At 36.8% G+C, this 12,841-nt stretch overlaps 1 protein-coding gene across 6 annotated transcripts in view; it reads right to left on the bottom strand.

Moving 5' to 3' along the window:
• Nucleotides 1-12,841, bottom strand: part of SLC41A2 (solute carrier family 41 member 2) — a 115,360-nt gene that overhangs the window by 88,756 nt on the left and 13,763 nt on the right. The window contains exon 1 of one of the 6 annotated variants that reach the window (XM_073900369.1): nucleotides 9,732-9,913. The exons of the other annotated variants lie outside the window; for them this stretch is intronic. The gene's annotated coding sequence lies outside the window, so the exon portion shown is untranslated. Of the gene's footprint in view, nucleotides 1-9,731; nucleotides 9,914-12,841 lie in introns of those variants that run through there. 6 annotated transcript variants of the gene reach the window in all.

The following is a 12,841-nucleotide window of genomic DNA, read 5'->3' as shown; positions in this document are numbered from 1 at the left end:
GAGTAGGCCCCTGAGTGGCTGGCCAGTGACCAAATTCTCTCTAAAGACTGAGCTAAGAGACACAGACACACACTGTAGCTAGTTCGACAGTGATGGACACTGAAGCTGCCCGACTATTTGGATAGCTGCTACCATAGCTACAGAGGTTTTCAAAGCAATCTACTGCAGTGGGTCTAAAGGTCTCAGGTCAGGAACACCCAGGCCTGCCTTGTACATCCAAGGGCATCCGAGATCAAAATACTGGCACTTATTTGATAATGGGTAGATGACCCCACTGCCCAACTGCACTGCCCACCCCCAAGTGAGACTAAGAATTACTGCTGTCAGTACTGCTGCTTTTAATAAAAATTATTATATCCTTCAATGTTTGCTGCCAATTCCTTAAAATGTCCATCTCCACTCCTTGGATAGGAAGATCAATAGCAAGGAATGGCAAACAGAGGTATGTAGCAGGTGCTAGGGCCTGTCTCATCTACCTCATCATTCACTCACTTTCTTTCCTTCTTGTGATTGTGGAAGTCTTGGAATTCCTACTGGGAAACATTTTAAAATAGATTCTAGGACCCCAGACCTACTGACTTGGAATATCTATGTTTGAGGCCTGTACATCTTTCTTTTTAAACTCCCCAAGGGATTATGGTGCAGACTTCTTATGGACTTGCCCTGAGAATCCAATGAGCAGATTAAGTACTAGTTGCCATTTTTTTGCCACTTGCAGGTTGATCAGTACACCAGAGAAAGGCAGGGTTTAAAGAAAATAAGATGAATGGAACCAGTGTCCAGAGTAAAGCCGAGGAGAAACCAAGTAGTCCCAGAAAGAGAGAGACGGCCAGAATTGCTGCCTGAGAACCTTCCAGGTATTGAGAGGCTCCGCTGTACTTCTGGAACTTACGAGATTCCCAGCAGCCTTATATGAGTAGATTGAGAGGGTTTCTGTTCCTCGACCCATTTGTGTCTTTTTAAGGAGTGAGCATTTCACTGCCTCAAGGAGATCTTCAATTAAAATATAAAACAAACCTCAAAGGGATTGAGCTTTAAGACAAGTATATACTACTGAAGGGCCTGTGATGGATACAGGCAGTTTCTTCTTCTTTTGAAGCAGAATTATCCAGTTGATATGGAAATGGAAATGCAGAGAACTGGAGAAATGTGACCAATTAACACTAGACAGAAAAGTGAAGGGGAGGGAATGGGGGGGGGGAAGAGGAATTTCCCAAGACAAGTCAGCTCTGTTAGAATATTTATAGGACATGGCTAAGCACATAGCCAACACAGAGTTGGCCAAGCAGGATCCAGATGCAAAGACACGTCCAGCTCATACTTTTGCTCCTAATATCCTCACTTCAGCGTAAGCAATTCAGAAGGTAAGATAGAAGATGGATACTCAACCAGGGCCTCCGTGCACAGAGACCATTAGGTAGGGCTGAAATCCAGCCCAAGGCTCCATTCATGGGGCTGCCTTTCTCTGGAAGGCACTCTGTTTTAAAATTTATACAAATTTCCATTTCCAGATGAAACTGTTCTTTCTCCATTCCATGCAATTCTGATAGGTCTATCAATCAACGGTATCGTACCCTCCAGACCACATAATGACAAGTGGCTCAAGCAGGACCTAAGTTCTCCCCTTTTCATATATTTGTTTTCTTACTATTTCCCGAGTGCCTACTAGATGCTGGGGTTACACCAAATTAACAAAATAGGCACCATTCTTGCTTCTAATGGATTTTAACTTGTAGTGGGGAGGATAAACAACCAGGTGAGCAAACAAATGAGATAATTTGTGATAAAGGCTATAAAGGAAACAGCTGATTTAATGAAGAATGAGTAAGTTACAGGGCTACTTTAGAGTGGAAGGCCTCTGGAAGAGTTTTCTTACTTCTCTTTGATGTGACATCATCCTGAAGCTGCCACTTTATCTTCCACCTCAAAAAGTCCCCTCTATCACCACCAACAACATCACTACCACTTTGAAGGGAAGCCCATCTACATTAGAAGAGGATCCACAGAAAGAGAATCAAAGCCAGGAGATGAGAGGGTCTCATAATAATTAGAACCTCTATTTCATTTATGTAAAGCTCATTCCAGCCCTGTTGTTCTCAATTATATGGGCCAATAACTCTTCACTGTATAAGCTAGTCTGAGTGGTGTTTCTGTCCTTACAGTTTTTTAATAATGCAATTTGGAATTAGTAGGGATTATTACCTTGTTACAGGTGCATGCCAGAGACCACATATCACCATTTTGCGCTGAGAAATATGTGTTTATTTTTATTCTATCCTTCATTTTATCCAGTTAGTGTGTGATGATCAGTTAGCCTAATGCTTGCTTACTGACAAGTTCCATTAGCTCCCTTAAAGACTCCTTAAACTTTTTTCTTTTAAAGAAACCACCTAGAACTCACCTAGTAATGGATTACAATCAAAATACTTTGTGATGGATTTAAAATGAGTAATGTACATATAGAGCAACCAAAAGTTGGTTGCTCTATATTATTTACCCATGCATGAGTAAAAACAGGTAATAATTTTAAAAATAACTAAACGGAATTCGGCAAAGTTTCCCCTAGATTTAAGGTACTTAAGTTAAAGAATGCCAATGGAGATATTTATGGGTCACTCCTCAGCTACTTAGTCCGTTATATTAATCTAGTACCAACCTAACTGAGAAGAAACAGTGTCTTTAGAACTTTAATAGAGTGGACTTGGTTTAAAATCCGAATTCTGTGTGTCAGTTACAAAGAAACAAATCTCTAAGAACAAAGAAATCTGCTACTCTACTCGCTAATGGCCAATATTTGCACAAAACAGAAGTTGCAAATTAAAAAACAAACAAAAGCCTGCAGCAGTAGAGTACAAGTAGAATGGTTAAAACTGTGTCTTGGGACTTTTTGTTATCCAAAATTCCTAAATGAAAAAAAATTATCTACACTACTCATCTAGTGTCAGTAAAATATATGGTATGATTCAAAAACCCTAGATTGAGCGGCTGTATCAAATACTATTATTTAGCAGTTTTGTTCCAAAGACTCTTTAGGTGCTATGCACAGCCAACACGGCGGCAACTCTATTTTAGTGCCTTAGACCCTTGTTACTCAAACTACAGTTTATGGTCCAACAGCACTGGCATCACCTGGGAGCTTGTTAGAAATTCAGGATCTCAGCTCCCATCCCTATTCCAATCTATGAATCAAAACCTGCACTTTTAATAGCATCTCCAAGTGATTTGTGTACACATGAAAGTTGGAGGAGGACCTCTCTGTACATTCAAAAAAGAATCTGATTTATATTCACTACACTAAAAATGAGATGTTGCCAGACTTTCAAATGTGAACAAGGACATGAGCACTGGTAATACATAAAACACTACTAGTGCAACAGTAAACGTTATAGCACCTTGGCAAACAATGGGCATTATCCAATAAAATTAAAGATGTACATGCCCCACATTCCAGCAATTCCACCCTAAGTTCATACCCTGAAGAGACTCCTGCACTGTACACCAGAAGACACATAAAGGAATGTCCTCAGCACCATTTTCATACTAGCAAAAAACTGGAATTAACTCAAGAGGAAACCTAAATTGTGGGATATTCACACACTGGAATATATGAAAGGTATGATAAACACAAATTTCAAGAGAATGGTTATATTTGGATAAGTGGTATAAAAGCAGACGGGGGCTTCAGAGGTATTGGTTATATTTTTTCAGCTTGATAGTGGACACCTGTTTATTATTGTCCTTTATTTATATACACTACATGAGTGTTTCAGTATGCATGATATTGTAGATTTTATTTTACTCCCATTATTGCTGCCTTCCTATAAGAGAATTATCTCCACCTGTTGCCACCTTAGTTGAAGGGACTATGAGAGGATTAATGTGAAGAAAAGGGAACTTTACACACTGCTGGCGGGATTCTAAATTTGTAGAGCCATTATGGAAAACAATATGGAGGATCCTCAAAAAATTAAAAATAGAACTACCATATTACCTCGTAATTTCACTTCTGGGAACATATCCAAAGGAAACAAAGACACTAACTTGAAAAGATATCTGCACTCCTGTGTTCAGAGCACCATTATTTACAATAGCCAAAACATGGAAACAATCTAAGTGTCCACTGACAGGTAAGTGGACAAAGAAGTTGTGGTGTGTGTGTGTATATAAATATATATATATATATATACACATAAACACATAATGGAATATTCAGCCATTAAAAAAAAAAAAGGAAATCCTGCCATTTGCGACAACATGGATGGACCCTGAGGGCATTATGAAGTGAAGTGAAATAAGTCAAAAAGAGAAATGGGAATACCATATGATCTAATTTATATGTACAATCTTTAAAAAAAAAAAAGGAAAAAGAAAACACAAGAAAGAAAAAAACCCCAAACTCATAGAAAAAAGATCAGACTTGTGGTTACCAAAGATGGGGGCAGGGGGGAGGGTGGAACAGATGGGGGAATTTGAGGAAAGAGGTCAAAGAGTACAAACTTCCTGTTATAAGATACGCAAGTACTAGGGAAGTAATGTGCAACATGATGACTATCGTTACCACTGCTGTAGGATATATAAAAGTTGCAATTCCCCCCACAAGGAGGAGAGAGGTTTTTTTTTTTATTCTATCTATAGGTCATGATGGATGTTAACTGAACTTATTGTTGTAATTATTTCACAATATACGTAAGTCAAACCTTTATGCTGTAAACGTGAAACTCACACGGTGATGTATGTCAATTATACCTCAATAAAACTGGAAAAAAATATATATATACATAAAATCTGAAATTTTTAAAAATGATCTTTTTCTATAAAATAAGTGTACATTTTAACACCAAGAATGTAGAAGAGGAGAGGCTCCTGGCTGGCTAGGGAGGAAGAGCATGCGACACTTGATCTCAGGGTCGTGAGTTCGAGCCCCACATTGGAGGAAGAGATTACTTAAAATGAATAAATTAAAACTTAAAAAAATAAAATTAAAAAAAAGAACGTAGAAGGGGCAAAATCTCAGACTAAAAGACAGTCTTCCCATTGAACACATTTAGATTTATGAAGAACTCACTCCATGTTCCCTATGACAGTTTTATCATATGACAGCCCTGGTCTACAGAGTCATATCAGGGACTGATTGACTTAAAGGAATATAAACTAGAACCAGGCACCGCTTATGAATTCAACTTCAGTTACAAAAACGAAAAACATTAATGTTCAAATTGTTTGTTTTTAAAAAGTTAGGAAAAAGCAGTGTATTGTATGTGTGTTGATTTAGTAAACCATTATTTCGGAGAAAATCCCCTCCTTGTGCTGGAGGAAGCATTCCATTTCATTGCAAAGGTTAAATAACACACTTGAAAAATCTGGCAGAGCTATAAGTCAGCAGGCCTATCATGCCAAATTACTAAGAAAGGCATTAAATGAGAGCTTAATACTTTGTTATAGTCCCATAACAAAAATGTTTTGCGTTACTCTCTTACCAGTATTATCACATTTAGTAAAACTCTCAAAACCTATCCATCAGCTGGGTATTTTATATTTGTATAAATATATTTGCATAAATTGTATATAGTTGTATAAATTGTGTGCACTCTGCTCCTTTCATTTTCTCTTTGAGTATATCTCTTCTGTGTTTCTGTTATTCAAAAGTAGGTAGTAACCAAACAGGATGTATTACGTGGTCAGTTAAATTAGCTTTCAGAAAGGTTATGGCAAACAAAACCAGAGCTCAGCTGGTATACAAATTATTTCCTTGTTTCATAAAAAATATTGGTTCATTCTTTTGAATAATACTCAGTTAAGTACTTAACTGTTTAATCATATTATTGGTTCATAAGGAAGGATTATGTCTATTTAATTTGCTTTTTGCAGCACCCAAACAGCAGGCTGACTTTATGGCTGTTCAGTTTTCTTTAACTATTTTCATTTTAAGCTCTAAACCTGTGTAAACTTAAACCTTCACCAATTTCTCTCGATGATTAACTCATTCCATTTAAGTAAAAATGATGTTTAAAAGCCTTTTAAGTATCAGTTTCATTACCTGAACCTCAGCTTCTCCATTTCTTATCCACAATTACCTTTTCCTGAAGAATTTACCATCAAATCAGCACATAGCCCAAACAGCTCCTAAACACACCCTTCTGGTTTTCTCTTGTTCACCCCAACATCGCTCTCTGCCATTCTACCGTGACCTCATGCCAAACCCGCCTCCCTTGGGTGCTCATCAGAACCCAGGAGGACACCCTAGTCCCATTTATGGAGATCAGAGACCTTGACTGCTTGACTACTGAGTCATACGCAAAAACTCTCTTCTCCATTCAAGCTAGCCCTACAGCTATTACTAAAATCATTTCTCATTTTTAGCCCTTTGATTTCATCATTCTCATCCACTGGGCTCCCTACACTGCTTATTTGGGGTTCCTAATGTTTCACACTGACTCAATGCCTTCTACTAGATCACCTAAACCAGGTAAATTATTCTAAGTTTCCTTTATTCAATCCAATTTCTTTCATTCAGCTTTTCCACTTCTATACTTTCTACCCAATTGTTCCTAACACCTAGGAACTTTCACCTCATTCAATGATAAAAGTATCCAACCTCAAAGAAATCTACCCAAATTAATGTAAAATTAAGGGTACAGAGAGGAAAGAACAGTCAAAATTAAAGCCAAAAATACAGTTAGCAATCTTCCTATCACTTACAGTTTAAAGCGAATTTTTTTTTATTTTTAAAGATTTTTTTTTATTTATTTATTCATGAGAGACAGAGAGAGAGAGGCAGAGGGAGAAGCAGGCTTCCCACTGAGCAGGGAGCCCGATGCGGGACTCGATCCCAGGACCCCGGGATCATGACCTGAGCCGAAGGCAGACGCTTAACCATCTGAGCCACCCAGGTGCCCTAAAAAAGAGAATTTTTTTTTTAATGAAAGGTGTATCCATTTGGTTGTCCAGTGCCAATTTCCACATGAAAGACATGACATGCTGCGTTTCCTGTGATATTTTAACATATCACTTGGCCCTCAAGAGAAATCTAAAGTGATGATGTAAAAGAAATCTCAAGAATTCCGAATGCACTATCGCTGCTTGGCAGAGGTATATAATTCATGGTATCCAGTTAAGAATGTGTAAGTAGAAAAAGTGTATGAATGTCTTCTGCTCATGTCCTATATCTAAACAAGGAATAGGAACTACCCACGGTAACAATTCTAAGGAATGAAGGTGAGCCCACTCAATAACTGTCCCACAGAATTTATAAAGTATAAGTCTCAAATTGGTCCAAACAACAGCTTAGTTATAGTAATTTACATATCTTATAAATTTTTATCACTCTTCAGCTCCTTTAAAAGTGCTTAGAAACTGAGGGGTGTCTGGGTGGCTCAGTCAATTAAGCATCCGACTCTTGCTTTCAGCTCAGGTCATGATCTCAGGGTCCTGGGATCAAGCCCCATGTTCAGCGCTGGACTGGGAGCCAAGTAGGCTTGGGACTCTCTCTCCCTCTCCCTCTGCCCTTCCCCCTGCACCCATGCACATGCACTCTTTCACTCTCTAATAAATAAATAAAATCTTTTTTACAAAAGTACTTATAAAGTGGAATATAAGACAGACTACCTCACAAATACTGTCCTCCCTGGTTAAAAGGCTCACCTCCAAAGTACAATGAAAGTATCTCCCTGCCTTTTTTTTTTCTTTTTTGGCTAAAATACATAATTAGCTTATTTTAAAAATCTTGACTTCTTTGACTTAAATCGGATCTAAGCACTCACATAAGTTTTATTTAGGTAGAAGGTAGTGATATCAATCTTTCTTGGCAAGTTAGGAAAAACTGGGAGAAGTGAAAGGACAATTAACTGCCATTTTAGTAACACTGAATTGCTGTAAAATTGGTGGTCCTGATAATTCCCTAACAAACACAAAAGCTTGAGAAGTCACGGACATAATTCAGCTACTGATATCCAAAAACTAGCTGACTGCATAAAACAATCACTCATTTCCAAGATTGCCCACTGACAGAAAAGAGTAATGTCATAAAATTTATCAATTCTTTCTATATGCCTAAAAGACAACCAAGCATTTGTAAAGAATTTAAGCCCAGAGAAATAATCAGTGGGTATAATAAATCTTCTGTATGATAAATTCTCAACACATCTCAAATAATTTTTCAAAGAAAACCAGATCCACAGCAATTGACTTTGTTTTCAGAATCACAACCCTCAATTCCACTAATTAATTAATTAATTTTTGGAAGAATGATTTAGAAGGATACGCCAAAACAAGCTAATGAATCAACTAAAACACAATTTGCAGTTAAGCCGTTTCTATTTATTGAGAAAATGTTGACAGAATAAATATGTGTGTCCAAAGAACTAAGTGTATTGCATAAACAAAGTACAATTTATGCTACCAAGTGCCATCAGTTAAATTATATCTAGTCCCTATCAAACCAACTAAAAAATGGGGGGGGGGAATTCAATCATTTAACTAGATATTCTGATTAAATTCACAGCAATACACAAATTCTTTTTATAACACAGGAAGTCAACTATTACCAGAAATATCAGTTAGTGTTACTGTTTGAAAAAACTTGAGGAATAGTTGGATAGTAAAGGAGTTCAATCAGAGAACCCTGTTTTGAAGTTGAGAAACTGCTTTTCAATAATAAAACAAAGTATATTTCTCTTACTCTACCTTAAACATTTCTTACATGTATCTTATTAAAAACTACCACTTAATGACTCTCTCCTTTAATTGATAAGCAATTGACGTTCATTAATTTCCTGAGAACTACTGCTGAGAACATCCCCTTCTCATCAATCATTCATGTATAAAGTCATATGGAACTTTATTCAGAAATAATAGCTACAGATAGCCTTGCTACTGAAAACTGGTATTTTTACTTTTCTTTAATAAATATTGAGCCACCTTTTTTTTTTTTTAACTTCAGCAGTGAGGAAACTTACAGGTATATCAGAAATTCAAGTCTATGATCAATTTATAATTTTATTTTCTCTGGTACTAGTTTTGTAATTTTTTTTTTAAACCAACATTTCTTAGAGGTGTTGTTTTTTATAAACTGACTCAACACTTCCATGTAAAACATAGTGTACATAAGAATAAAACGTAAATACATTTCCTTACCAGTTTTCTCTGGCACTTGTGAATCTTAACTACCTAAATTTAGAAAGTAAGTTATGAGTTCATCAGCATTTCAAATGAGTAAAAATTATTATTCAGAATTCATACAAAAGTATACTTTCATACTTTCCCCCATAACACATCCTTATATTTTTAGAGAGAATTCAACTCTAAAAATGCAAACCCACTTCTGGACCAACATAAAATATACACTTAGCTCACTGTATAATTAAACTGAAAACTGAAAATGAAAGCTTCCAGAATTTTAAGGTGCAGAAAGGATGCCAAGGTGCCAAATTTTAAAAGAAAAAGAAAATCCTATTTTTAAGAACAGAGAAAGGAAGAAAGGAAGCTAACATGTCAAAGTTTAAAAGAAAAATAAAACTTTGTTTTTAAGAAAAGTGAAAGGAACACATGATTTGCCCCATGTAAAGTTAACATTTTTCTTCTACATTTTAACACCTGGAGTGTCCCATAATTTTCATGGTATCTCACTTCAACTATTTACTCAAACCCCGTCTATCCATCCACCGCCCCACTCTCTTCCCTATCTCAGAGGTGAAACAGTACCCTGATGCACAGGCCACACTAAATCACATTACCTTCCAGAGTGATCAAACAGGACAGCTCCTTCCCTGAGGTGTTCCTCAGGTGGGAGCCTAAAATCACCTTCTCTGTCTGGGCCACCCTCACAAGGGCACCAGCACCACCAAGGGAGATGAAACTGATCTTCTACCTTCCCAAACTGCACTTTCCCTTAAGAGCGCTCCCTGGTATACAGTGCTGTGAAGTCAGTTCAAATGCACGGACTCAGTACAAGAGACTCCATGCAGATTAGGTAAGCAACAAGTACACAGTGTTATGTTACTCAATTATCTTGGCAGCGAAGTGAAACAATGGCCTAACTTGGTATCTTTACTCCCTGCAATCAAGTCTCTCCTCTACCCTTTGGTCAGGGCTGTGCACGTTTTTATTCAAATATCAGTTTAAAAAAAGGGAGGGGGGGGAAGCTCTACCAAAGCCACCTAAAAACCAACTTAGTTGTCATGATGGTCTTTGCTCAAAAAATGTCCCGACTACCCTTCCTTCTTTCCCAGCTCATTTGAAATTGTGTTTCTGATGTCCACTAGCACAGGGTTGTTTGTTTTTTTTTAATTATTTTTCTTTTTCTCACAGAAGCAATAGGTCTTCAGTGGAAAAAAAAAAAAGCAAGGATACATAAAAATTATTTATTCTGGAAACCCAACATTCAGAGATAATCACCGATGACATATTGGTATATAGAACTCTTTTTTTACTATACTTTTTCTCCGTATATGTTTAAAACAAAAATAGGCTTATATTGTACATATTATTTTGTAACCTGTTTTGCATTTCATAAAACATCCCCCAAATTTCCTTATCGATAATATTCTACAAAGTTACTTTTAATGGTTACTTACAATTTCCTCTTTCTAAAACTCCTAGGAGCTCCCAAATTGCCACTTTCTTTCCTACTTCTCCCTCTCCACTCATTCCCCAGTAAGAACAGCACAACTAAAAAGCCTTCATTTAAAGGACACATCCTCAACACTGCCAGATAGCTGGCATTCTGTATTCATTTTTCCATCTTCATAGCCATGATTTCATTTATATTTGTTAGATAATTGTGAACAAGTTACTGCATCTGCCCTACCACACTCCAAAGCGGGGCCAGATTACCACCGAGTCTGTGGTGTGTCTCCCCCACAATCCATCACATATTATTTCAAAATGATAATAACTCCAAACAAATTAAGAGTCACAAAAAGGTATGAGTCTTCCCAGAAAGACCACCTCACTGTTTCTCTAAAAATTACAAAACATTAATGATTTTCTCTCTCTTTTGGTGTTTTGAAATGCATGCGTAGATTGCCTACGTAGCACTGCCCCTAGGGATTGAGAAAGGGCTAGATTTTGTCCTAAAGAGTAATAGGCTTTAATTTTTTCCTTGTTTGTATTTCAATTTCAGTTAGTGTAATTACACTAATACAGTGTAATATTAGTTTCAGGTGTAGAACTTAGTGATTCAAGAGTAACATGATTTTAAATTCAGATTATAAAATCTATGCACAAAATCCCATACCTGAGTATATAGATTTCAGGCAAGTACATTTTGAAAAGGAGAGAATAATACCTGCCTGTTCAAAGTTGTATCACTTTGTGGAACCACTGGCAAATGCTTTACGCTATGTTTGAAACTGTACAAAGCTTACTATTTGCTATCCTTTCATTAAATGAATTAATCAATAACAGGACTTGCATTGAGTGATTTTATGGGGAAATTCCAAGTTACTTATTCAGCAAATCTCCACACTTCAATTAAGAGAGATGATTTTCTTTCCAAAAATTAAATGTCAAGAAGTATCAATGTACTGATATTGAGAGTAGTTCAGAGCTTGGGCTCCAAAGTCAAACTGCTTTGGCTTCAATACTGACTTTCACTAGCTGTGGGACCTATGCCTCTATACCTCAGTTTCCTCATGAAAAAATACCTCCCTCATTGGGTTTTTGTGAAGATTAAATTACTTAATACATGTAAAGTACATAGATCAGTGTACTAAGCCCTCAAAAAAATGTTAATTATTATCATTAGTCATCATTCTTTTTATACATTTTTATGAAAGGTTCAAAACCTAATTTCCCATCTCTTTTGCCCCTTACTAAGGAATATACAATACCGTATGATCACAAAAATACTATACATCGCTGTAATGAACCCCTCCCTGGCTTATAATTTTCAGATCCACTGTTTTGTTATAATTTCCTTTAAAAAATCAGCTGAGGTTTAATATTTACCTTTTATATAATTTATCCCATCCTACTTTTTTTTTAAGATTATTTATTTGAGAGAGAGACAGTGAGCGAGGCGGGGAGGGGGAGAGGGAGAGAGAAACTTTAGCAGACTCTGTGTTCGGCACAGAGCCCAAAGCAGGGTTTGCTCTCATGACCCTGAGATCATGAGCTGAGCTGAAACCTAGAGTCGGACACTTAACTAACTACGCCACCCAGGTGCCTCTACCCCATCCTACTTTTAATTAATTAAACTACCAGCAAGCTATAAAGTGTTGTATATATACATACTGACCACTATGTACATACACTACATAGTACTTATGTATACTGAACAGAGGTCTTCAGGAAACCACAGTGTTTTAAAAGAAAAAAAGAAAATGAAAGCTGGAATAGGAAGTAGCTCTAATACCACTGTTTACATGTCATATCTGATGTATTTTTTCATTTTAAAAAGAGATCTAAATAACATTTTTACAATCTGACTGCCTTAAACCACTACTGTAAGGTCTATTCTGGACCAAAGAACTAAGTCTACTCAACCAGAACATGAAGCACTCGTAAAGATGGAATCCATCAAGAGTTTGCCTGGGGTTATTTTGAAGCCTTACAATCTGGAAAGGCTAGAGGACAAGAGTTTTCTGACTTTTATTAAAAAAGCAAATTCAAATGTTACTATAAAAATTCTTTACTAATTGTTTATCTAAAAACATAGAAGAAAGTGGCAGATATCATGAAAAAAATAGCAGTCCGTGCTCTGGGCTCTCGCATAATCTTTTTTGAAAACCTGGGAGACACACATGTTCACACATTGCAGTTTAGGAAACTGAGTCTCGAAGACATTCAGGAATCTGCCCAAGTTGTAGCCAGTAAGATGAAGATGCAGGATCTTGACTTCATG

Source organism: Callorhinus ursinus, unplaced genomic scaffold (genome assembly GCF_003265705.2).
Source record: "Callorhinus ursinus isolate GAN/ISIS: 27379988/994484 unplaced genomic scaffold, GSC_fseal_2.0 scaffold14, whole genome shotgun sequence".
NCBI classification, from domain to species: Eukaryota; Metazoa; Chordata; class Mammalia; order Carnivora; family Otariidae; genus Callorhinus; species Callorhinus ursinus.
Note: the sequence above shows the minus strand (reverse complement) of the source record. Positions and strands in the feature narration are given on the sequence as shown.